This window comes from Amblyomma maculatum, chromosome 9 (assembly GCF_055883805.1).
Source record: "Amblyomma maculatum isolate TAMU_Amacu chromosome 9, ASM5588380v1, whole genome shotgun sequence".
Classification (NCBI taxonomy): domain Eukaryota; kingdom Metazoa; phylum Arthropoda; class Arachnida; order Ixodida; family Ixodidae; genus Amblyomma; species Amblyomma maculatum.
The window spans coordinates 43539579-43566663 of NC_139352.1; the positions used below are offsets into that span (position 1 = coordinate 43539579).

The 27085-nt window shown below is 46.0% G+C and overlaps 1 pseudogene; it reads right to left on the bottom strand.

The window, feature by feature from the left end:
• Nucleotides 1-233: 233 nt before the first annotated feature.
• The window catches only part of LOC146178953 (uncharacterized), a 28839-nt pseudogene continuing 1987 nt past the window's right edge, over nt 234-27085 (bottom strand).

Here is a 27085-nt window from a genome sequence, read left to right on the forward strand (position 1 = left end):
ACGGTAGAGTGAATGAAACTATGTACAGCGGAGCTTACAACCGAGGCTAGGAATAGCTACTGGCTTCTCACTACGGTCACCTTAGCAGCAGTACTTAATTTGCCTGGGCGGCAATCCTAGCAGCGTAGGTTGCTAATAAACTATAGGCACGTACAAGCACAGAAGTAGCTGACTGAAATGCAATTTTATTTTCTAGGAGACATTAGGCAGGTCTAAGTATAACTAAGAACGTTTTACATATCGTCTTCATGCAAAGCTCCCCGTATAAAAGAAAAGTTATGGCGGTCAAAAGCAGCACACTCTACCCTTTGTATTTGCTCCATAGAGTGTCGGGCAGCGTCGAGCAAGAAACTGCGCCGATGGTCCTTTTTAGTCATTCCGGGAGGAGTGATTAGCACCAGGTCTCTCCGCTCGCTGAGGAAAGCTTTGACTTCCGACATGAACTTCGAAAAGGCTTCCTCTATAGGGTTGAAAAATGGACTGTAAGGAGGCAGCCGCTTGATCGAGTGCGTCTGACTGGCCAGGCTTGACTGTTCCGCACGGCTGTGAGCTGGAGCATTGTCAAAAATAAAAACCGCTTCAGAACCAGGTTCTTCACTTTCAACACGGGCTGATATGTCGCTCAAAAATTCATTGAAAACGACCCAGTGAACCTTGTCTACGGCCGTCCAATGAATGACACCATTTGCGGACATGCAGGCGAGAATGTTAAGGTTTGCTCCTTTGGTGCCAGTCGTCGTCTGCACCGCAGGCTGTCCCTTCACTGCACGGCCGAAGCTCCTTGAACACCATATGTTATAGTTGGTCTCATCGATGTAAAACCTGCACAAGCGAGGTCATTCACACTGCAACCATTGCGCGTATGTTTTGCGGCTGCGTTTCACGTCGTCTCTGTTGCTGTCAATCGGCCTCTGAGTCATCAACTTCATAGCGTAACCGTGCGAATCCAGTAGGCGATCAATGGTACTTGTACTGATGGCGATTCCCGGCAATTCTTCTTCCACTGCTTGCTTTATTTGCTTTAGCGTGAAAGCAGGGTTGTTATCCACAATATTCTTTGGAGCCGTTACTACCTCATTTCCGAATTTCTTCGATGTTCCGCCTTTCTTCAACGCTTCTCTATAGCTCGCTGCAATGGATCTCGCCGTCTTTAAATTGCTGCTCAGCGTGTCTGCCAATTTTTTCACATCTCCTCCATGCCTCGAGACTTCGAGAATTCTGGCCCTGTCATGCTCGGAGACTTTGCTGTTCTTTCTTCTTGGTGCACCTGGAGGCTTGAACGGCGGTCCCCGTTTTCGGTGCCCGATGAGGATGTCAGGGCACTGCTCATCAGCTTCCTTGGAAGAAAATAATGCGCGTTAAAGTTCATGCGAAATTAATGAAAACACGCAGACTACCACCTGCCTAATATACGAGTACGCACCACCACCGTCCGGCTCTACTCCGTCGTGCAAATGCAGACGACAACGCGGCCACACAACGGAGGCGCGAAGATTACCGCCTGCTTTGAAATCTCTTGTCTTCTGCGTTTCTAGCAGTTTTTGTTTTATGCTCTTGAGAAAACAGTTCTATTTCTTGCAAAATAAAGTACACCTATTTCTAATAGTGAATTCACGTGTCCGTGCTTTCATCCATTCTCCTTGCGTAGAGCAAAAAACAGATGACAATTCGGCACCGAGTAAACGGAGGTGGAAAACTTGCCGTCTGCTTTGGAACTTTTTGGCATTGGCTGTGTAATGTTTGGCTGATGAAATTACATACAGCTAAATTACATACGGTTGATTAAAACGTTTTTTAATTGTGTGATAAAATAATTGTGTTTCATCGAAGACATTTTAATTCTGTATATATTCTGTAATCAGCAGTGCGCACATTTGTGGGATAAATTGTCCTCTTGGAATATAGAGCCAGTAAGCCACAGCTCTGGGACCCTTCAGTATTTCAGTGCCGAAATTGTGCGTTTGTCATAATATTGACGAAAGCCATCCCATAAACTAACGCTTCGCTTACTCATCGCATGGTCTGGAATGTGATCTAAATTTCTATTTATTTCTGGAATTCATGTTTCATGCTTTGGAGCCCTCCACTAGATTCATTTTTCACATGTGGATTAAATTGGTTGGCATCCGGATTAAATTCGCTGGCGCTTGTATTAATTGCGTTGGCACTCGGATTAAATTGGTTGGCGCGGACATTATTCGAGTTGGCGCTTGGATTAAATATGCTGGCGCTATGATTAAATGCTTGGCATTTGAATTAAATTACATGGCGCTTAGATTATATCAGTCGGCGCTCAGATTATTTCCGCTGGCGCTAGGATTAAATTCAGAGGGAAAACCTGTAGTTCACTGATTCGTACGGATGAAAGGTCACGTATATCAGCGACTGACAAAACCCACACGGTATCTCCAGGAACCGCCCTCGAAGCCGCCGTTTGCTCGAGTGGGCCAGAATGCCACAAAACTGATTTCCATGAGATACGCAACGAAGGTACGAAACTGTTTTGATATCAGAAAAAAAAGTCTTTATTTAACAAAAAGTCTTAGCAAGACCCACATGGCGTTCCTTCTCTTGCACCAAGTTGCTATCCCAAATGGCATATCGCTTGCAGCACTCAAGCCGTTTTTATTAGACATTTTGAAAATTTGTGTGGCACTTTTGGACAACTAAAGTGCGATGAGATGAAAGGGTTTGTTTGAGACGACTCTTATTCCTGCTTTACTGCGTCTGCCTCTCGCTCTATGGACTCGGTCCGGCAAAAGACCGCCACAGACCGTGCTGCCGACGTCATGAACCGTAGGAACGTGAACGTTTGAGTGTAGTGGAGCCGTGCGGGGGCCCAGGGGCCTGCTCGCCCCGAACTCCTCTGTTAAAATAAATGTTTTTACTACTACTACTACTGCCTCTCGGTCTGCATTCCGAGTTTGCGTCGTTATCGACAGTGTCGCTGTTTTTTCTCTATTTTCTCTTCTGTCTGTACGAGGCAGCTGAGGTGGCTCAGCTACAGAGTCAGTAAGTAGCAGGCCCATGCATTTTCTTTTCCTTCATCCCACAGCCACAACAACAACAACGTTGTCACCGTCTTCTTGACCTCTTTCCACTTCTCCGCAAAGGTGGTGGTGAAAACGTTTAATAAAACATGGAGTTACATGAAAGTTGCTCTGGGGTCAGGCTTAGTGCCCTTCCCCTCACAAACACTAGGTGGAGTCCCTAGTACTGGACCCCAGTGGCTTCCGCTGCCGCCATTGCTCTTTTGACCAAGGCCTTTTGGGCTTTCAGGTCGGAGCAGGCGAGTAGGGTCGCCTCCCAGTCCTCCCGGGTGGTGTTTTGGTTAGGTGCAAAGGCAGGGTTGGAGGGGCACGCCCACTCCATGTGGAAAAGGTCCGAGGACATTTCCCCGCAGTGTGGGCACTCCCCGGAGAAGGCACTGTCAAAGTGTTTAAGTGACGCCGGGAACATCATAGTATTCGTAAGGAGGCGAAGAAACACGCGTTCCTCCGCTCTTGTTAACCCTTTACACGGGTGGGGGTAAATATTGTGTCTGTTTTGGTACAGGTGCGTAATTTCTGTGAATGTGTAGGCTGGTGTAAATTCTTCTGAGGAGGAAGGAGACGAGGTTGCCCGGTTAGAAAGCGCGCGGACGGCGGCATCTGCTGCCTCGTTTCCTTCTAGCCCAGAATGGGCCGGAGCCCAGACTATGATGCGGCGGGATGGACTTTCCACGTACGAGCTGTTTTGCAGTAGTCGGTAGGTCAGGTCCGAGCTGTTTTTTAGTAGCCGGTAGGCCAGGTACGGGACCCAGCCCTGTTTAAAGTTCCTACACGCCCCTCGGGAGTCCGTTATGATTGTTTTGGGATCAGAATGTGTTGCTGCTAACGCGATGGCGACCTCCTCTGCCTGTGTTACGCTTCGGGCTTTAAATGTGAGCCCGTTTACCGTTTTGGACTCGTGGATCACTGCCGCTGTGTACCACCCGCCTTGGTGCGGGCCGGACGCGTCCACATAGTACACTCCGGGTTTCCCTTCGTAGTGATGAGCTAAGGCCTCTGCCCTGGCCATGCGCCTACCCTCATAGTCGTCCTTGGACATATTAGTGGGGAGTGGTATTACGTGCAGGGCGTATCGCCACTCCTGGGGAAGCCTTACTCTTTCCTCGGTTACAGTCGTGTGTTGTATACGTAGACGGGTTAATAGGCGACGCCCCGACGGTGTCTGCGATAGTCGCGTGTATTGACTCGTGAGGTGGGCTTCTCTCAGCTCCTCGAACGAGTTCGTCATACCTAGACCTTGGAGTCTCAGGTTCGACTTGGTTATAGGGAGGTCGAGGGCCTTCTTCGCTATTTTGCGCGTGATCACCTCAAGGATGTTCTCGTCGTGTTTCTTGAGGTGGAGATAGGGGGTCGAGTACAGGATTCTGCTTGTTACAAAGGCATTGGCCAGCCGTAGAGCATCTTTGCTTCTCAGTCCCCCTTTTTGTTTGAGACTCTGCGGACCATTCGGCCCACCTGGTCTCCCACCTTTTTTAGCTTGTCGAGCGTGGTCGTCGCTAGCTTACGCTGGTGAATGAAAAGGCCCAGTACTCTAATTTCCTCTCTCTCGAGTATTGGTTCTGATCCAAGTTGCAATTCTATCTTGTCTGTGCATTTTTTGGAGGGACGAATATGGACGAATTGGGATTTTTTTGGTGAGCACTGAAGGCCGCATTTTTTCGCGTACTCATTTACAGCGGTGGCTGCCTCCTGCAAGCTGGCCTCCATTTCTCCGAGAGAGCCCTGCGTGGCCCATATGGAGATGTCGTCCGCGTACAGCGCGTACTGCACACCCCAGACTTTCTCCAGGTGGACCGGGAGATTTTTCTTAGCCATGTTGAAAAGAAGCGGGGATAGCACCGCTCCCTGTGGTGTACCTCTCGTGCCTAATAGAAAGGAACCGTGGTCTGCGTTCTGGATCCTCACGTAGGCCTGTCTGTCTGAGAGGAAGCGTTTTATATACTCGAACGCGTTCTTTCCACACCCCGTCTCTGAAAGGTGTGTCAGGATGGCCTCGTGCGTCACATTATCGAAGGCTCCCTTCAGATCTAGGGCCAGCACTATCTTATCCCCGTTCTGATGTTCTATTGGATTCAATATTTCTCTGCTAAGCTGTAGCAGGACGTCCTGAGCCGATTTATTTGGCCTGAAGCCATACATCGAGTCGGCGAAGACTCGCTTATTTTCAAGATACTGGGAAAGTCTGTCTCTGACCATTGTTTCCATCAATTTGCCTACGCACGACGTGAGGGAAATGGGCCTGAGGTTGTCCGTATCTATGGCTTTGCCTGCCTTTGGGATGAAAGTTATGAGTGCCGTCTTCCATTCGGTGGGAAGAGGAACTTCGCCCGTCCAGATCGAATTGAAGTGTTCTAGCAGGGATTGGTACGCGTGGTCTGGTAGGTTTGCTAGGAGTTTTACCGTGATCCCATCCCTTCCTGGCGCGGTCCCGCGTTTCATTCTCGCTAGGGCTGCCTTGAGCTCGTATAGTTTGAAAGGTTCATCTAGCTCAACATTTTCGTCTCCACTGTACCTGTAAGCTTCTCCCCTTGGGTCTTGGGTCGTGCTCAAGTACTGATCTCGGCGCTTAAGCGCTAACTGGGCCGTATTTCCTTGAAACGCGTGTATTGCTCTCTGCAGGTGTTTCTGCGACTCGGTGCGCGTCTGGTTTGGATCTATGAGCGCTCGGAAGAGACGCCATGTGTTTTTGCCAGACATCTGCCTAGCTGCCGCGTTGCACCTCTCTACCCAGTTAGCGTCCGCGAGTTGCGCCGCGTATTCTGCCGCCTCAGTCACTTCAGTCACTCAGTCACTTCCCGCACAATAACTACGCCGCTTCGACGCCATGCGTCTCACTCTTTCGTTGTTATTGTTGGGGCTGTACAAAGAAGGAAAAGAAAATACGGGCCAGAAAAGGTTGGATAGGAAAATTCAAACAATTTGGACTCCTGCGCACGAAGCCGTCCCCAGCAACGAGGCGGCCCACAAGCTGGCTCGAGATCTCTACCGCCGAGCCGCTACAGGGCCATTTGATGACCGAGGGAGCGGAGAGCGCTTGCTAAAATATGCGGAGATCACGCAGCACTACAGATTGGATCGTAGACTGGTACCCACACCAGACCCGAAATTAAACAGCAGACAAGCAGTCGCGTGGAGGCGACTGCAAACTTATACATATCCGCACCAGGTTATGGCGAACCACATGTTCCGAGGCTAGGAGTGACAAGTGCAGTCTTTGTGGGGCGACAGGGACCCTCGACCACATAATATGGGAATGCCCGTATTCTCCCAGGAGGACGAACAATATAGGCTGTAGAGACACCTGGGAGACCCTGCTGCACAGCTCGGACCCTGAGCTCCAGCTCCTACTCGTCCAACTGGCTGAAGAGGCTGCTGGGACCCAAGACCTCCTGGCCTGCCTCTGAGGCGGCGGCACCCGCCCCTTGACCTGCGTGTCGGGGGGTGGGTAGATCACCTTATCTGTTGGACATTAAAGTTTAGTCCATCCATCCATCCATCACCACCGAAACAGTGGCGGGTGCAATGACGGCCTACAACAGATAAACTTCGGTGGCTGGCTAGCCCCCACCGCAGGCGGCTTTGACCTACCGTCCCAGCCCCGTAGGGCCAGGAACTGCCACCTTCCTCACTCTTTCGACTGCACCCAGACGCCTGTTGTAGGAGCGTCGCCGCACTTGCTGCTTTCGCCGACGCACGAGCGCCCCGCCAGATGGCGCTGACCCAGCCTACGGACGTGACGTCATGGTTGCCATGCACAGCTGTGCCCACCACCAGCACAAGTGGTGGCTAAGAAGAGAGGAGGAGGAGCCGATTGCAGGGGCCACAACTCCAGCAACGGAAGTGCCGGATGGAGTCACTAAAAAATAAAGCACAACAAAAAGGAAGTAAATAAAGCTATACGTTTTTGAGTATACATTGCATTGCATAAATAAATATCCATACACAGTAAAATAGTTTGCTGGATTAATATTCCTGGCAGTAATCTGATCATGCCAGTGGCGTCCGTCGCGCCATCTTTAGTACGTTCAATGAACACGAATAAGAGCGCAATCAAGGAGCGCACTTCCCGTCGCTTCTGTGGCGCAATGAATTAACAACCCGCACCTGATTGTAAAAATGTGTGTTCATTCCTGTAGGTCACTAATTTTTTTTTTTAATCGCAGCATTCAAATAAATTACGACCATATTTCCTGGAGTATGCTCCCGTTTAGGTTGCTAGTACCATCCCAGGTAGCACAAAGTGGGCTATGAAGGGTGGGCCCCGGTGGGCCCGATGTAGGCAATGCAGGACAGCCCCGGTGGGCTCAATGTGGGTGCTGCAAGAGGGGCCGACGTAGGCCCGAAGCGGGCTGTCGACAAAGCCCCAATTGGCCCCACTAGGGGCCGATGCAGGCAGCCCTTGCGGGGCTGCCCACATTTTTCCGGCATTGTTAAAAGGGCACATCCCGCCAACTCCCCGCGATGGTCCTACTTTGGACCGATTTGGGCAGCCGCTTTGGAGGAACATTTTTTTTTATTTCAGTTAGCCCCTCAGAAAATGACATAGGACCAATGCGGGTTCTAAAGCGCTAGCCACACTTGGGCTTGCCCACATTATTCTCATAGGGGTCCGACGTAGGAAATTGATGGAAAGCCCTAGTCCATGTTTTCCCAATCAATATTTAGGCACATAATTAAGTAATTACTTTATACATGTCTGCACTTTCTAAACAGCCACAATATTAAATTTTACAATAATTCATAACATTCATCTAGCCGAAAGGACTTCATGTACATCTTGTTCAGGCTATGGAGATGTGTGTTCTGAACATTAATATTGTACTGCGAGTTGCAGGCTGTCCAAAGCAACCACATAAGAGGCAACAGTTAGCAATCAGTTTGTTTTTGCATATGTAGCGCAATTTGCACGAGCGCGAGAACTAAAGCCATGTAAATTTCTAATCGACTAAACATGGCCACAACTGTTATACAAATCATCTATAACAGTAATTTAGGGCAATACCTAATGCAAATAAAAGTTGGAAACAATGATTACGCAATTGCACGCACGCCTTCTAGCCCCATTACGGCCGATGTGGGACCTACAGCGGTTTTGTGTGGGCAGCCCCAATTGGGCTGGGTGTTGGTTTTGAACCTAAAGCCCACTTGCTATTGCACGTGCCTTCAAATTCCCCACAAGGGACCAATTTTGGTATCATGCGGGCCCTCCCGCCTTCCAGCCCCATTACGGCCCATGTGGGATATAAAGCAGTTTTATGTGGGCAGCCCCAATTGGGCTGGACGTTGTTTTTGAACCTAGAGCCCACCTGCTGTTGCACGGGCCTTCAAAGCCCCCACAAAGGACCGATTTTGGTACCATGCGGGCACGCCCGCCTTCCAACCCCATTACAGCCTATGTGGGACCTAAAGCGGTTTAGCTAAGGCTGCCTCATTTGGGCTTCACGAGGGCTTGCCCAAATTGAGCCCTTATTCATATTTCACCTGCCCTCAAGTAACCTACAAGGGGCCGATTTGGGCAGCATGTGGGTATGTCCGTTTTCTTGCCCCACTATGGCCGATGTTGGTCCCACAAAGATTTAATGGGGGCGGCCTCACTTCGGATCTATGAGGGCTTTCCCATAAAAAGCCCACATTTAGGTTGGATTGCCCTCAAATATCCGGCAAGGGACCCTTGTGGTCTGGATGCAGGAATGTGCTCTGCATTAGCCCAAGAAACGCCGCTATGGGACCCATGCAGGAGGAGCAGGGGCAAGCCCAAGTGGGGCTTGCCCACATTTGCCCCATCGGGGACCGATGCAGGTTTTATGATGGTTGCCCCAGCCCCACTTGCCTACATCGGACCTACTGGGGCCCCACATTCTGTGCTACCTGGGATGTTTTTGCTGTCAACAGCAGCAAAACCAGCCGCAAACGCAGCTAGGATGTGAAGGTACAGTGAACTAGAATATTGTAGTTCACTGTAATGAAGGTATCACAACGGTTACAATTACCTTCACCGTTATCAATCCCTGTCTTCAGTGAGTGCATGCTACCTTTGGGTTGCGTTCAGAGACAGCTCTCAGCAGCAATCGCCTTTTAACATGCTTTAAAGTGTTTTTTTACGCATTTACGCCACGATTTTTCAGGTTAACTTATCCAACGTCTCAAAGTCGGCGCGACGAACGCCACCGATGTATTACGCTCTTTACAGCAAGTACGTTTAGTCCATAAAACTATTTTATTATTATAATTGCGTTTCAGTTTTCGTACTGCGCGTTATGCTCGAAAAAAAAACACTATGTTGTGTTTTATTTTTGAGTGACGCATCTGGCACTTCCGTTGCTGCAGTTTTCGGGGAACAGAAATACGCCCAGATTGATTGATTTATAGCAAGGGAAAGGCCCACCAACACAAGCGGTTTTCTAAGGAGAGAGGAGGAGGAGCCCATTGCGGGAGAGAGGCCACAGCTGGAGCCATTCCAAGGCACGGACGGAAAAACGCGGCGAGTATGAGCCATTAAAGGCTTTCGCAGTTTTCGCCTTAAACAGATCGAAAGGACCAGCACGGGAACCTAGCTTGCCCGCATCTACGAAGGCTACTTCCTCCGGAGGCAGACCACTAAATTTTTTAGTGAACATTCGAGCTCTCTTTTCTCGACGCTGCTTATGGTATTCAGCTTGCATATTATTTCGAAGCGGGGGTATCCATAGCCTGTCCCGTGCAGCCTTGCCTATTTGTAATTTTGGCTCGGCGCCTCCGCAAGTGTCGATCCCTAGTTTTTCCAGTATGGATCTTCCTGTGGAAGTTGATGGAATAATATTAATAATATTATTTGGTTCACAGGAAGGGAAAGGCGCAGTATCTGTCACACTTGTTTCTGTGGACAGCTGAACCATTTTCTTCATTTGGTGCGGGCTCTTTGCAGTGCTATATGTATTTATAATTAGTTTAGGCGAAAGGAAAGCCGCAGTATCTATTACATTTTCTGCTGGAAGTGTGAGTTTGGACGGTACACCATCGCTGCAGTCGCGATGCATTCCTTGACGCGCGTTTGTTGCAGCGCGCATTTAAGTGTCGGATTGGCGGTACGGCGTCCCTCCTGTCACGCGGTGTTACCATAGCCACGTGACAATCTGGCAGAAGTCGGAAGCGCCTGAAGCGGAGGCTATGCGCACGACCGTTATAGGTTTTAAGAGCGTAGTCTCTTATTCCTCAGGTTTTATGATTTCTGTCGGTTTGCCCCGGCCTCCAAATTTCTTCTAATCTAAAACTCTGTCCAGGGCTACGCAAGATACTTCGAAAAGGTATCTTCGTTACGGATACTCATACCCTGAAAAATTGTATTTCCGATGCCGATACAAGATACAGGATTGAATTTGAGCTTAGATGCAGATACTTGGTACTGAATCGCCGATACTTCGATACATCGCTGAAATCCTAACATAATAAAGGTGGTAATACGATAAGCGGCATTAGGAAATTCTACCGTGCTTTCTGGAATCTTTAGATCATTAGCGCAGATTTACTGAAATGGCTTAACGAATACGCCAGCACGGAGTTATTATTTGGGCAGCTGTCCTTGTCAGAGCTTCACATTGAATTGAAGCCATAGGTATAGTTAGGCGATTGCTTCCGCAAGCAGCCTAGCGAAATATTCCTTTAAATTAATGCTCTTCTTGCGAACCGACCTGTGAGCACTTGGTTATACATACAAATACAAAGGTGCAACCTGCACGCATTTGGAGAACTGAGCAGTTATATTGCCATTAGTGCCATAACAAACTTTTGATCCTCTTCTTTTTGTTAAAAGCTAGAAGGAAAACGAGAAAAATTAAATTACGGAAAGTTATTTAGTCCGGAAAGAGTGCGATGTGGGCGTGCTAAAATCGATGCAAATGAGAAAAGCCTCGCTACATACGCACACAAGTACACCGCAGTGTTGTAATAGATGAAGCTGCCTTTTATCAGCGTATAAGAGTGGACCATAGCCGCGTTGACTCAAGCATCCTGGAGGTAGTGAGGAAACGAGGTTGGCCAGCGTCGCTGGAGAACTGCGGCTGGTTGAATATAAAATATGTATCATTTTTTAACACAAAGTGGCTAATATGATGTCAATCAATTCTCATATTAATTTAAAATTTATTTTATTATACTTAAATAATATTTATATTTATTATTTTTAAAAATCGACATTAGGCAATTATCAACGAACAGCGTAAGTTCAAGTTTGTTTTGCCACATACTCACCATTATAATGACAGAACACGCTTTACAGGGGAAGCGCTTCTCTCATGATCATTAAATTTGAAAACAATGCGGATCTTTTTTAGCTGGCTATACAAATAAGGACGGAACAGAATCACATTATTATTACTGACGCATGCGTCAACATGCGTTAGCTTTTGCATATAGCTCAAGTAAAAATGTTGATAAAAACAACAGCAACAACAACAATATTGCTGCGAGCTGGCTTCTACTTCGAAATAAGCCTTTAAAATTGAAAAAAAAACGTTTCACATAATCGTGCCCTACTACGCAATTCCGGTCTTAAATAACTACCATACAGCTGTCCTAAAACAGCTATATAAATAAACACTCAGCATTGGGTGCCTTCCGAACATCGACATTAGGCAATTAACAACGAACAGCATACGTTGAATTTTGTTTTGCCACATACTCACAATTATAATCACAGAGCACGCTTTACAGGGGAAGCGCTACTCGCGAGACTATTAAATTTGAAAGCAATGTGGATATTTATTTACTGGCTATACAAATGAGGACGGAACGGAGTAGCACTATTATTACTGATGCATGCGTCAACATGCGTTAGACTTTGGATACAGCTCAAGTAAAAATATTGATAAAAACAACAGCAACAACAACGTTAATGCTGCAGCTGGCTTCTGCTTTGAAATAAGAATTTAAAATAAATAAAAAAACGTTTCACATAATCGTTCTCTATTTCGTAATTACGGTCAAAAATAACATCTACACAGCTGACCTAAAACGGCTAAGTAAACACTCAGCATTGGGTGCCTTCCGAACGCCGACATTAGGCAAGTAACAACGAACAGCGTAAGTTGAAGTTTGGTTTGCCACGTACTCACAAAATAATGACAGCGCACGCTTTACAGGGGAAGCGCGTCTCGCGAGATTATTAAATTTGAAAGAAATGTGGATATTTATTAGCGGGCTATACAAGAGTAAACGGAACGCAACAACAGCATTATTACTGACGCATGCCTCAACTTCCGTTAGCCTTTAAAAAAAACTCAAGTGAAAAGTTTGATAAAAACAACCGCAACAACAACGTTAACGCTGCGAGCTGCCTACTGCTTCGAAATGAGCCTTTCAAACAAAAACAAACGTTTCACATAATAGTGCTCTATTACGTAATTCCGGCCATAAATAACATCTATACAACTGTCCTAAAACGGCTAAGTAAATAAACACTGAGCATTGGGTGCCTTCCGAACATCGACATTAGGCAGTTAACAACGAACAGCGTAAATTTAAGTTTGTTTTGCCACATGCTCACAATTACAATCACAGAGCACGCTTTACAGGGGAAGCGCTTCTCGCATGATTATTAAATTTGAAAGCAATGTGGATCTTTTTAGCTGGCTTTACAAATGAGGACGGAACAGAATCACATTATTGTTACTGATGCATACGTCAACATGCGTTAGCCTTTGCATATAGCTCAAGTATAAATCTTGATAAGAACAACAGCAACAACAATAATGCTGTGAGCTGGATTCTAATTCGAAATAGCCTGTAAAATTGAAAAAAAAAACGTTTCACATAATCGTGCCCTACTGCGCAATTCCAGTCCTAAATAACATCCATACAGCTGTGCTAAAGCGGCTAAGCAAATAAACACTCAGCATTGGGTGCCTTCGGAACATCGACATTAGGCAATTAACAACGAACAGCATAGGTTGAATTTTGTTTTGCCACATACTCACAATTATAATAACAGAGCACGCTTTACAGGGGAAGCGCTTCTCACATGATTATTAAATTTAAAAGCAATGTGGATCTTTTTTAGCTGGCTATACAAATGAGGAATGAACAGAATCACATTATTATTACTGATGCATGCGTCAACATGCGTTAGCCTTTGCATATAGCTCAAGTAAAAACGTTGATAAAAACAACAGCAACAACAACAATACTGCTGCGAGCTGGCTTCTACTTCGAAATAAGCCTTTAAAATTGAAAAAAAAAACAAAATGTTTCACATAACCGTGCCCTAATACGCAATTTCGGTCTTAACGTCTATACAGCTGCCTTACAACGGCTAAGTAAAGAACAATCAGGCATTGGGTGCCTTCCGAACATCGGCATTAGGCAATTACAACGAACAGCGTATATTGAAGTTTGTTTTGCCACATACTCACAAATATAATGGCACAGCACGCTTTACAGGAAAAGCGCTACTCGCGAGATTATTAATTTCGAAAGCAATGTGGATATTTAATCAGCTGGCTGCACAAATTAGGACGGAACGGAATAACACTATTATTACTGATGCATGCCTCAATATGCGTTAGCCCTTATAAATAGCTTAAGCAAAGTGATGATAAAAACAATAGCAAAAACAACATTAATGCTTCGAGATGGCTTCTGCTTCAAAATAAGCCATTAAAGTTGAAAAAAAAACGTTTAACATAATCGTGCCCTACTGCGCAATTTAAGTCCTAAATAACATCAATACAGCTGTGCTAAAACGGCTAAGCAAATAAACACTCAGCATTGGGTGCCTTCCGAACATCGGCATTAGGCAATTAACAACGAACAGCATAGGTTGAAGTTTGTTTTGCCACATACTCACATTTATAATAACAAAGCACGCTTTACAGGGGAAGCGCTTCTCGCATGATTATTAATTTTGAAAGCAATGTGGATCTTTTTTAGCTTGCTATACAAATGAGGACGGAACAGAATCACATTATTATTACTGACGCATGCGTCAACATGCATTAGCCTTTGCATATAGCTCAAGTAAAAACGTTGATAAAAACAACAGCAACAACAACAATAATGCTGCGAGCTGGCTTCTACTTCGAAATACGCCTTTAAAATTGAAAAAAAACACGTTTCACATAACCGTGCCCTACTACGCAATTTCAGTCTTAACGTCTAGACAGCTGCCTTAAAACGGCTAAGTAAAGAACAATCAGGCATTGGGTGCGTTTCGAATATCGACATTAGGCAATTACAACGAACAGCGTATATTGAAGTTTATTTTGCCACATACTCACAAATATAATGGCAGAGCACGCTTTACAGAGGAAGCGCTACTCGCGAGGTTATTAAGTTTGAAAGAAATGTGGATCTTTAATTAACTGGCTACACAAAATGGAAGGAACGGAATAACACTATTATTACTGACGCATGCCTCAATATGCATTAGCCCTTATAAATAGCTTAAGCAAAATGATGATAAGAACAACAGCAACAACAACATTAATGCTTCGAGCTGGCTTCTGCTTCGAAATAAGCCATTAAAATTAATAAAAAAGAACGTTTCACATAATCGTGCCCTACTACGCAATTCCGGTCTTAAATAACACCATCTATACAGCTGTCCTAAAACGGCTAAGTCAATAAACACTCAGCATTGGGTGCCTTCCGAACACCGACATTAGGCAATTACGAACGAACAGGTTAAGGTAAAGTTTGTTTTGCCACATACTCACACTTATAATAACAGAGCACACTTTACAGGTGAAGCGCTACTCGCGAGATTATTAAATTTGAAAGAAATGTGGATCTTTAATTAGCTGGCTATGCAAATGAGGACGAAACAGAATACCAGCAATATTACGGACGCATGCGTCAACATGCGTTCGCATTTATAAATGGCTCAAATGAGAATTTTAATAAAAACAGAAGCAACAACGTTAACGGTGCGCGCTAGCTTCTGCTTCGAAATAAGCCTTTAAAACAGAAATACGTTTCACATAATCGTGCCCTACTACGCACCTCCGGTCTTAAATAACATCTATACAGCTGTCGTAAAACGGCTAGTAAATAAACACTCAGGCTTTGGGTGCCTTCCGAACGTTGACATTAGGCAATTAACAACGAACAGCGAAAGTTGAATTTTGTTTTGCCACATACATATATGACAAACACGCTTTACAGGTGAAGAGCTATTTGCCAGAATACTAAATTTGAAAGCACTGTGGAACTTTTTTTAACTGGCTATACACATGAGGACACAACGGAATAACAGCATTATTACTGACGCGTGCGTCGACATGCGTTAGCCTTTACAAATAGTTCAAGTGATAATTTTGATAAAAACAACAGCAACAATAACGTTAACGCTGCAAGCTGGCTTCTGCTTCGAAATAACCCAAGTAGCACACATTACGTGGCCCACCTGGGGCCCGTATGGGCAAGTTGGGCTTGGGCAACCACGATAACACCCATGAGAGCCCCCTTTAGGGATAAAGTGGGCAAGCCCAATTTGGGCTAGCCCCTGCTTTTTCCATCTGGGCATCATATAGGCATTGAAAGGGCTGAGTACATTTTCCCACATCTGGCCCTCAAGGGTCCCTCTTGGGGAATTTCAGGGCCGATGCAAGGAACATTTAGGCTCCATGTGGAAAAAGCCTGGGCTAACTTAATTGGGGCTGCCCGCTCAAAAGCCCAATAGGTTCCGCATTTGCCGTGGCGGGGCTAAATACGGGTATGCCCACGCATTTCCTACATGGGACCCTTGAGGGGTTCTCGAGGGAAGGTCAAACGGAAATGTAGGTTTCATGCAGAAAATTCCTTGGCTGCCCTGAATGGGGCTGCCCATCAAAAACCTAGATAATTTCCCCATTGCCTGTAGCGGGGCAGGATAGTGCTCCTTCCCGCTTCTTCCCGCATTAGTCTCTTGCGAGACACTTTGGGCACATCCGATGCAAATGTGGGCCTAAAGCGAGTATTAAACGGGCTAGGCCACATGGGGCTGCCCACTCAAAAACTGAATAGGTCCCGCTTGGGTTGCATCCGGGCTGAAAAGCGGGCATGCCTGCACGCCGTCCACATGGGTATTTCTTGGGTTAATTGCGGGCAAATGCAACATATATTCGTACTTCATGTGGTAAAAATAAGATAAGCCGAATTGAGGCTACCCATGAAAGGCCGCAGTGGGCCCAAAATTGGCCGTAGGCGGGCTAACCGCTCTGAAACGTCATCAACTTATATTTCAGGCTCCATTTTATTTATGTAATCCATCTTATAATGGCCGCTAATTGCATCTTCTGGATTTTTCACATAACCATTCTTTGCATATCCGTGCCATGAATAAAGACTCTAATTTTACTCTAAAAGCTACGTTACGTATGCAGTATTGACAGCAAATATGCAGCAGTAACTGTTCCGTTTTACGAGTATGTACTGAACTACCTCAAAATTTTTCCTGCGCCATTATTATTCTATCTTATACCACCGAAATAAATATTAAAACCAACGTTTGGGGGGTGATGTGGGCCAGCCCACACAACTGTACTGAATTGGGAATAAATTTCTTTTATGTTACTGAGTGTCGAATACAAGATAACTAAATAGTGCTCAATGTTTCATACTTGATGATTAATGGAACTTGGGCAGCCCCGAAAATCCCAGATTCAACACATGAGGGCAGCACGGGGGCGAGCCCGAAATGGAATGACCTCCGCAAAGCCCGCGCTGGAACAATTGAGGTATTGGAGGGATCACTCGACACAAAAATTAAAACCTTGATCAATGGGGCGGCACTGCCTTCATAAACGTAAGACCCATTAATGATTCTAGTATGCTGCCCATATTGAGTTATCTGGGCTGAATGCGGACAGCCCTATTTGGGCTGCCCACACGGGTACAGATTGGGACCAATAGCGGCAAAATTTGGCAGCCCATGCGGGCCCCCCCTGGGTACGTATTGCAAATTCCGCATGGGGCCCGTGTGGGCATCCCCCACGGGCCCAACGTGGGCCCCCACGTCATAGCCCATTTCGTGCTATATGGGAAGCGTTTAAAACAGAAATACGTTTCACATAATCGCGCCCAACTACCCACCTCCGGTCTTAAATCACATCTATACAGCTGTCTTAAAACGGCTAGCTAAGAAAATAAACACTCAGGCTTTGGGTGGCTTCCGAACATCGACATTAGGCAATTAACAGCGAACAGCCTAGGCTGAATTTTGTTTTGCCACATACAATTATAATGACAGAGCACGCTTTACAGGGGAAGCGCTACTCGCGAGACTATTAAATTTGAAAGCAATGTGGATATTTATTTACTGGCTATACAAATGAGGACGGAACGTAGTAGCACTATTATTACTGATGCATGCGTCAACATGCGTTAGACTTTGGATACAGCTCAAGTAAAAATATTGATAAAAACAACAGCAACAACAACGTTAATGCTGCGAGCTGGCTTCTGCTTTGAAATAAGAATTTAAAATAAATAAAAAAACGTTTCACATAATCGTTCTCTATTTCGTAATTACGGTCAAAAATAACATCTACACAGCTGACCTAAAACGGCTAAGTAAACACTCAGCATTGGGTGCCTTCCGAACGCCGACATTAGGCAAGTAACAACGAACAGCGTAAGTTGAAGTTTGGTTTGCCACGTACTCACAAAATAATGACAGAGCACGCTTTACAGGGGAAGCGCTACTCGCGAGATTATTAAATTTAAAAGAAATGTGGATCTTTAATTAGCTGGCTATACAAATGAGGACGGAACGGAATAACAGCATTATTACTGACGCATGCGTCAACATGTATCAGTAATAAATGGCTCAAATGAGAATTTTAACACAGCAGCAACAACGTAAACGCTGCGCGCTGACTTCTGCTTCGAAATAAGCCTTTAAAACAAAAAAAATAAGTTTCACCTAATCGTGCTCTTCTACGCACCGTCGGTCTTAAATAACATCTATACAGCTGTCCTAAAACGGCTAAGGCAATAAACACTCGGCATTGGTTGCCTTCCGAACATCGACCATAGGCAATTAACAACGAACAGCGTAAGCTGAAGTTTGTTTTGCCAGATGCTCACAATTATAGTGACAGAGCACGCTTTACAAGGTAAGCGCTAATCGCGAGATTGTTAAGAAAGCAATGTAACCTGTAATTAGCTGGCTATACAAATGAGAACGGACCGGAATAACACTACTATTACTAGCCAATGCGTCAACATGTGTTAGGCTTTGCATATAGTTCAAGTAGAAATGTTGATAAAAACAACAGCAACAACGACGTTAATGCTGCGAGCTAGCTTCTGCTTCGAAATATGCATTTAAAATTAAAAAAAAAACGTTTCACGTAATCGTGCCCTACTACGCAATTCTGGTCTTAAATAACATCTATACAGCTGTTCTAAAACGGCTAAGTAAATAAACACTCAGGCATTGGGTGCCTACCTAACATAGACATTAGGCAATTAACCACGAACAGATTAAGTTGAAGTTTGTTTTTCCACATACTCACAATTAAAATAACAGAGCACGCTTTACATGTGAAGCGCTTGTCGCCAATTATTAAATTTGAAAGCAATGTGGATCTTTAATTACCTGGCTATACAAATGAGGACGGAATGGAATATCAGCAATATTACTGACGCATGCGTCAATATGCGTTAGCCTTTATAAATGGCTGAAATGTGAATTTTAATAAAAACAGCAGCAACAACGTTAACCCTACGTGCTAGCTTCTGCTTCGAATAAGCTTTTAAAACAGAAATACGTTTCACATAATCGTGCCCAACTACGCAGTTCCGCTCTTAAATAACATCTATACAGCTGTCTTAAAATGGCTAAGTAATTAAACACTCAGGCTTTGGGTGCCTTCCGAACATCGACATTAGGCAATTGACAACGAACAGCGTAATTTGAAGTTTGTTTTGCCACAAACTCTCAATTATGACACAGCACGCTTTACAGGTGAAGCGCTGCACGCCAAAAAACTAAATTTGAAAGCAAGGTGGATCTTTGTATAGCTGACTATACAAACGAGGACGGAACGGAATAACAGCATAACTACTGACGCATGCGTCAACATGCGTTAGCCTTATAGAGCAGGTGAAAATTTTGATTTAAAAAATTTGAAGGATGCTTAAGCTTCGCCGTTAAGAATGGAACGCGATAGCGTTATCTCACCCCGTTCGCACCGTTTACTAATTTGCTTGTCGCGCTTTTGAGTGACACAAAGACGTAATTCACGTGATACAACACTCTAACTTGTCCAAAGTTATTCATTTTTATTGATTAATCCTTCCGAGACGTAGAACCGATTCCAGCCACCTTGACGAAACGCGCAGGCCTCACGTCGCAGACGTGGTTCGTCGGCAACATTATTGCCGATCCGAGCAGGCGCGATGAAGATCTCGGAGGCCATGCCCTGTCTAGCTTATTCCGTGCGCCACAAGCATCATGGCGCTACGTGCACATCAAGCGAAGAGGAAGTACAGCGGAAAAGTAATTTGCCAATTGTTTAGCTGCGTGTTCTGTAATTCTGTAATCTAAATGCTCATAATTATTATTGTATGCCACAATACACTTCATTAAGGGACATTTCCGAGACGACACCGCAATCAATAGACGCGCGTTTGTTCATTTCAAACCACCTAGCTGACGTGGAGGAGTGGTTAGCCTGCTCGTCTCACACCCCGGAGGCCCACGTTCGATTCATCAGGCTGGCGATTTTTCCTACTCGTTTTTATTTATAATGCTTCTGGGAGTTTTCGCTCACGGCCAACGCCGGACGACGCGGGACGGCAGCCGCCGACGACGACACCGAATTTTCTGCGACACGGGGCCCTTAACGCTATCGCGATAAAAGAATAGGGAGAGAGAAAGACGCGCTCCGCAACAACAGCCGTCGTCCACCACCGAAGCTGTGGCGGGTGCAATCATGGCCTACAACAGATAAATTTCGGTGGCTGGCTAGCCCCCGCCGCAAGCGGCATTGGCCTACCGTCCCAGCCCTGTAGGTGCCAGGAACTTCCAGCCTTCACCACCTCCTAAGCGGCGGTGACTTGCCTGTCTCAGCCCCATTAGTGCCATGAACAGCCACCCTCCTACCCCGCGATGTCAACGCACGTTAAGGGCAAGGTGGGTTGCTGCTCCTGGTCCTGATAGGGCGATGTCAGCGCACGTTAAAGGTCTCCACTTGGTCGAATTTATTCCGTAGTTCTCCATTAGGGCTCCTCTTTCTACTTTCCCTCCCACCTTCCGCCCTTCCCTTTCGGCTCAGTTCAGGTGTCTAGAGAACAAAGTGGGACAGATACTGCGCCTTTCTTTCCCTGTGAACTAATTATAATTAGTATCACTATAGAAGTTTCGTCCTTGCACGGCTGTGACTTCACGGTCGTCTAACCACCGCGCCCTAAGCTGGTTATCCTCTTTGAAACATTTGTCCGGTCGTCACGGTTGGTGGATCCTCCCCTTTCAAGCACAAGGACACCAACGCTCTTTCTCGTTGCCCTATAGCTTTGCCGTCGCAACACATATCCTCGCATTCCTCACCTGTCCTAACGGAGTCATGCCATTTAAACCCTAGAGTTATCAAGTCTTTGAGCGCCGCCTCTATTGCTCCCACGCTGGAAATATACTGTATTCTTCTCACCACCAGAGTGCTGACCGTTACTGGCGAAAGCTGAATGATATTCTCACCGGTGTTATTAGACCTGCAGATGCCCGTCCCCGTCATTGGCTCAGCAATTTCAAGTTACAGGATGGCACATTATTTTGGCACAACAGCCCACTGCACCACATCTGGGCGCCCGTAATTCCTTCTTCACTGCGTCCTAAAATTCTACAAGCCTTTCCCGACGACCCTACCGCAGGTCACTTTAGATACCACAAAACCTACGACAGCATCAAAAGTCGTTTCTTCTGGCCTGGCCTTTCAACCTCAGTATTGAAATATGTAGCGTCTTACATCCCTTTTCAACGACGCAGTCGGTCTACGTAGCCTCCTTCCGCTCTCTGGCAATCCCTCCCATGTCCTTTCACGCCTTTCTAAGTCCTCAGAATACACTTGTATGGACCCCTGTCCTCGACTCCAGCTGGCAACCGCTGGGCCGTTCCTGCCCTTGACCCCCTCACCCGATACGCTGAAACCACAGCCCTTCCTTTCGGCTCCGCTTCAGAAATCGCCAGCTTCTTCATTCACACCATACGTCTTCGCCACAGCGCCCCTCGCCTCCTCCGCAGTGATCATGGCAAGTCGTTCCTCTCCACCGTCCCCCCCGTAGTGCTTGATGCTTCAGGCACGGTGCACAAAACTACATCTCTTTACCACCCTCAGACCAATGACCTCACAAAACGCTTTCATCACACCGTTTCTGATATGCTATCCACCTTCATTCACCCTCAGCACAACTGGGATTCTTTACTCCCCTTTGTCACCTTCGCCGACAACATTGCCGCTCAACGAACCACTACCTACTCTCGTTTTTCTTGTTTATAGACGCCACCCTACGTTCTCACTCGAAGGATCTTTCTTCTGCCCCGCCGGGGTGGCGCAGTGGTTATGGCGCTCGATTACTGTGCCCAAGGACGCGGGATCGAATCCCGGCCTCGACGGCTTTGTTTCGATGGAAGCGAAGCTGAGTGGCGCCCGTGTGCTGTGCGATGTCAGTGCACAGTAAAGAACCCCATTGGTCAAAATTTTCGGAGTCCTCCACTACGGCGTCTCCCTAGCCTAAGTCACTTTGGGACGTTAAACATCACAAACCAGACGAAAACAAATCATCTTTCTTCTCAGCTTCCATTCCTTCTGCCGCGCCTTTCCACGAACGCGTGCAAGTTGTGTGCTTTCTAGTCTGGCATTAGTGCAATAGTCGTTGTGCAGGACGGACCTGCATCTTGTATATCACTGTTTGATATAGTGTTGGACAGTGTATAGTATATAGTGTGTATATGGGCATGTATACGAGTACTATATGAGTATATATGTATAATAGTTTTAATAAACTTCTCTTCGGTGTACACTATATTTATCATCATAACAAGCAGCGAATTTTGTTCTTCATGTAAATAGTGATTTCACATAACAGTTCATGGACGAAGGGAATGGCGAGATGATAATATTCATTTTATTCGGCGTCATTGTAGAGTGTGAAAATTTACACGCATCATCATGACGAGCAGCCAATTTTTTTTATGTACGTAAATAGTCATTTGTGATGTATTTCCTCGTTATGAGATATGTTATGCAATGAGCGAATAAAAAAGAGCTACTCGTGGGTGCCTTCAGAATTAAGCTTTCACCAATTGAAGATGATGATGGCCTCAAGCTGGACATAATAATTTTATTGGGCCCGCACAGTGTCTGGCGATTCAGAATGGCTTTAGGGCACGCAGACATTGATGCGAGAAAAGTACGGGGGTGGTTTCGAGAATCAGTGGCTAGCGCTATGGATGTTTTCAAGATCCAAGACCGAGTGCCTGAGTGACTTCCGACAATGAAAATGTTGCTATACATGCCTGAATTTTAATGGATCACGCCGCCCGAGCTCGCTTGGTTTTTAACCCATGTTGTTTGTTCATTGCGTAATAGCCTGTATGTGTATTATCTGGTTTTGAATTTGGCAATAAACAAAAAAAAAGGTATGCTATGAGCACTGTCCCATGTTCTCAACTGGGTACGCTATTAGTTTTGGTCATTTTTCACCGCTCATGTTAATGTCTAACAAAGCTTTTTTAAACACTTCCATCCCGGCTAATTCGAGGAAACTCCTCAGCCTTAGAGGCCGAGGTATAGGCGTGAGGAGGAAAACCTCCTCTTCATTTCTCTCTATCGATCTATCTCTTTTCCGTCTATTCAGTCTATCTCTTTGACTTCGATTTTCGACTGCCGCGCCGCCGCCACACCGCGAGGCATCATTTGCATGGTGCGTACGTGCGTGTGCGTGCGTGCGTGCGTGCGTGTGTGCGTGTGCGTGTGCGTGTGTGTGTGTGTGTGTGTGTGTGTGTGTGTGTGTGTGTGTGTGTGTGTGTGTGTGTGTGTGTGTGTGTGTGTGTGTGTGTGTGTGTGTGTGTGTGTGTGTGTGTGTGTGTGTGTGTGTGTGTGTGTGTGTGTGTGTGTGTGTGTGTTTCGGTTGCTCCGCCAGTCGCTTTGGCGGTGTTGCCTTTAGTACGCAGACTTGGCACATCCGGTCGCTTTGCCGGGCATTTCCTTCACGTGCTCGAAAATCTGTCCCTGTTTTATGGCGCTGCCTCAGTTCCGTTTCCGACCTGCACCAAACGTCTAGTCCAATGAATGGTTTGTTTTATTGACTCATTGTATGCTAAGTATTCGCGAATGTCGCCCCATTTTTAGAACAGATTCAGTCCAGATCAAAATTTTGAATAAAAGACGTGCCCAAGGTGAGTCCTTTATTTACTCACTTTCTTAACGCTTCGGTGAACGCTTGATGCTCACCAGTAAGGTCACATGCATTGCGGTTGTTGTAGTGGCTGTAGGAAGAAAAAAAGAATGGCACAGGCCTGCTACTGGCTCTGTACCTGAACCACCTCCGCTGCCTCGTGCGGACAGAAGAGAATATAGACAAGAAAGAATAGGAAGAGGGAGAGAAAGACGCGCGCCGCAACAACAACCGTCCTCCACCATCACCGAAGCGGTGGCGGGTGCAATAACGGCCTACAACAGATAAATATCAGTGGCGGTCTAACCCCTGCCGCAAGCGGCGTTGGCCTACCGTCCCAGCCTCGTAGAACCAGGAACTGCCACTCTTCACCACCTCCCTCGCTTCGTAAACTTCACTCCGAGTCAGCTTTAGACTCCGCTGGGGAAGACGTTCTCTAGCAACTCGTCTTAGGTGTGATCCTTGTCTTATTGTAGAGTCAGAGAGTCACGAACAGTGGTGATTTCTGCAACAGAGGGCACAATTTTGCGGCAAAAGTGCAAATCTTACTATACCATAACGAAACATTTGGGGCTTCTTGAAGGTTTGCTTTGGTTTGTGGGGTTTAACGTCCCAAAGCGACTCAGGCTATGAGAGACGCCGTAGTGGAGGGCTCCGGAACTTTCGACCACCTGGGGTTCTTTAACGTGCACTGACAGCGCATAGCACACGGCCGCCTTGCTTTTCGCCTCCATCGAAAAGCGGCCGCCGAGGCCGGGATTCGATCCCGTACCCTTGGGAACAGTAGTCGAGCACCGTAACCACTGCGCCACCCCGGCGGGGTGCTTTTTGAAGGCTTTTTAACAACATCGTAAGACCAAGTATGTGTCAAACCCTAACGCAGCCTTGTTTCCACAAAATCTGACAAAATTGTTCTCTGCTTCTAAAAACATACTATGTATCAAGTCAAATCTGATATGATGCTCGCTTGTGGACTGTCGCGGCGCAAAGCCGTTATTTTGGGAAGATAAAATATTTTGAGAGGCTTAGCGCTTCAATAAGAGTTGACGCTACATTGCGTGCATGATTTTTCGATCCCGTTAGCGACTGTTGACTTGATTCCAAGTCACTGCAAACGAGCCCTCTCTGCGGAACAAGCTCTATAGGCTATTACGTAAAGTTTTCCACGCTTTAAAGGGAAGCAGAGCAGGTTACGAAACTCGAAAATATTTGACAGTTAGCATCGAACAATCGCACGTTTTTGTCTTGGAAGTTTTTAACGGTTGTCCGTGTAGAAATTAACACCATATTCAATTAAATTCCTGTGATATCCGCCTCTCGCAAGGCGCTGCGCGCGGCGGAAGTGGGTAATGCTAAGCGGGGGCAACTGGAAACGACGTCACCATTCCTCACAATGAGTCAGCCCGCTTCCTACTGTAGTTTCGCTGCGAGGAACACAAGTGTAGAAGGTTTGTCCACGCGCTATTTTTCTGCATTCAAGTTTCTCTGCATTCAGGTTTCTCTGTTACATGGGGTTTTATCATGCGGACGAGGCACTTCAGCAATGCTATGCGTTCAGAATTCCGTTTTTCTCCGCGACGTAGCGCTGCACGAGCAAACGTGGCCGTGACGATGTTGTGTTACCCCACTTTTCCAATGACAAGGCACTTGCAGCCCTTTGGATTGCATCTCCCAGTCGGAAAAAACTACAGAAAATTTTCTGATGTTACGACAGGATTTCTGTCGGTTTTTGACAGGAAGCCTATTGTGACAACAGAACATTCTGTAGTAGCATCAGAAATTTCTGTAGTTACAACAGAAAAGTGCTACAGAACTACAGACAACAAAAACATACTACAGAAAAACTACAGAACTACAGAAAAGTACTACAAAACTACAAAAAAATCTGATGGTTACGACAGAACTACAGGATATTTTGTCCTGTTTTTGACACAGTTCTGTACTTGTTTTCGACTGGGCTGTCAAGGGACGGAGCATCAAGCCGTCAAGAAATGGCATGCTTTGTTGAGACCAATTTCGTGGCATGGACTGGCACCAGCGTCTATTATTTATACTTGAGGTGGACATCGTCGTGACGTCTGCTCGGCTGACGAAACAGAACATAGATGCACCTTTGCCAGTACATCGGGCGTTCGCTCTATGTATCGCAGCGAGACAAGGAGCAGACGCAAGACCCTTGCCTGTAGTGCTTAATGCACCTTCTCATAAATGCGTCGGCCGCTTTGTGCGTCCATTGATATGTGCAGCAACCGTCAAACGAAACTATAGTTTTCCGGCATTGGTCGGTTCTGTGATCCATTCGCATTACTCGAACGGAAGGCCAGAGATCTTTCCGAGTGTAAATATAGTCCAGAATAGCCAACTTTCGTCTAAAAGTTTAGTTAGGGAAAAATAAGACATTTTCCGATTAAGCGCCTCGCAGCAGCAACAGCCAAGATGGAAACGATCACGTAATCGTACCTTCATAGAATCACGGCCGGTAACTGCACGCACTGAAGAGCTTGCGCCCATTGCTGCTTATTTCTTCAATATAAAGATACAAATCGTTGCTGAGGGACAATATATGATGATAGTTGGATTCATGAGCCAAATATCTGCAGAATGACTTCCAGAACTAATTTTTATACCACTTCAGCTTTCCTCTAACTCCTCTAAACGTGAACAAGAATGCGAAAACACTGTTCGGCATGGTTTCCCATAGTTTTGCTTGAAGGTTGGTTTGGTTTGGTTTGTTTTGTTTTGTGAGGTTTAACGTCCCAAAGCGACTCAGGTTATGAGAGACGCCGTAGTGGACAACTTCAAAATATTTCGGCCACTTGACATTATTTACCGGAATTGACATCGTGCAGCCCACGGACACCACTCCGTTTTGCCTCCATTTAAACGCAGCCGCCGCTTGGAGGTTGCCCATTGGGAAACTGACACGGGGTTTGGCTAGTGCTAAATGGCTTTAGTTGGTTCAGTTCTCGGGAAAAGAAAATGTTCAGCATCTGTGTCACTTTATTACACTTAAATTAACGGGCAGTATCGTAAAGAAACCCGACGTTTTTTTTAATTTCCTCTTAACTGAGTGTTTAATTTTAATGCTTCAATATTTTAAAGTTGCTACAGACGCCAATGTAATGTGTCACATTTTTGAACACATTCGGAAACTACGTGTTAAGGTGTTCCCTGCATAATATGCCTAACGCAGTCGTTGATTACACTGTAGAAAGATTTTGTCCGCTGAATATAAAGAAGCCAATTGATTGGGGCGGAAGGCGGGGGGGGGGGGGGGAGGGAGTGCCTGTGCTAATCCCAGAAGGGCCACTGGCAAAAAATGTCTACTCTGGCGTGGATATGCCATGGCAAAGATAGACAGGCCATGAACATTGATCTCTGCATACTTTTGTCGAGTCAGGGCGTCAATCACTGCCCTGTCCGACTGTTGCCCCTTTGAAGCAGAATCATAAAGCTGTTCTCTTCTTACGCAGTCCTAAACGCTATATTTCGAAGAATCGGAATAACGCCATGTTGCTTCGTGGCGGCTATATTCTCATAGCAGCCGACCTTCGTTCTACGTGCGATTCAGAGCAGCAAAATAGTAAGTCGCTCTTCTTTATATTTCCCGGTGCTTTTTGGAAGCTCGGGGAAGAGGTTACCTGAGACATATCTTTAGGAATCATTTTAGTATGTTCTTTTTA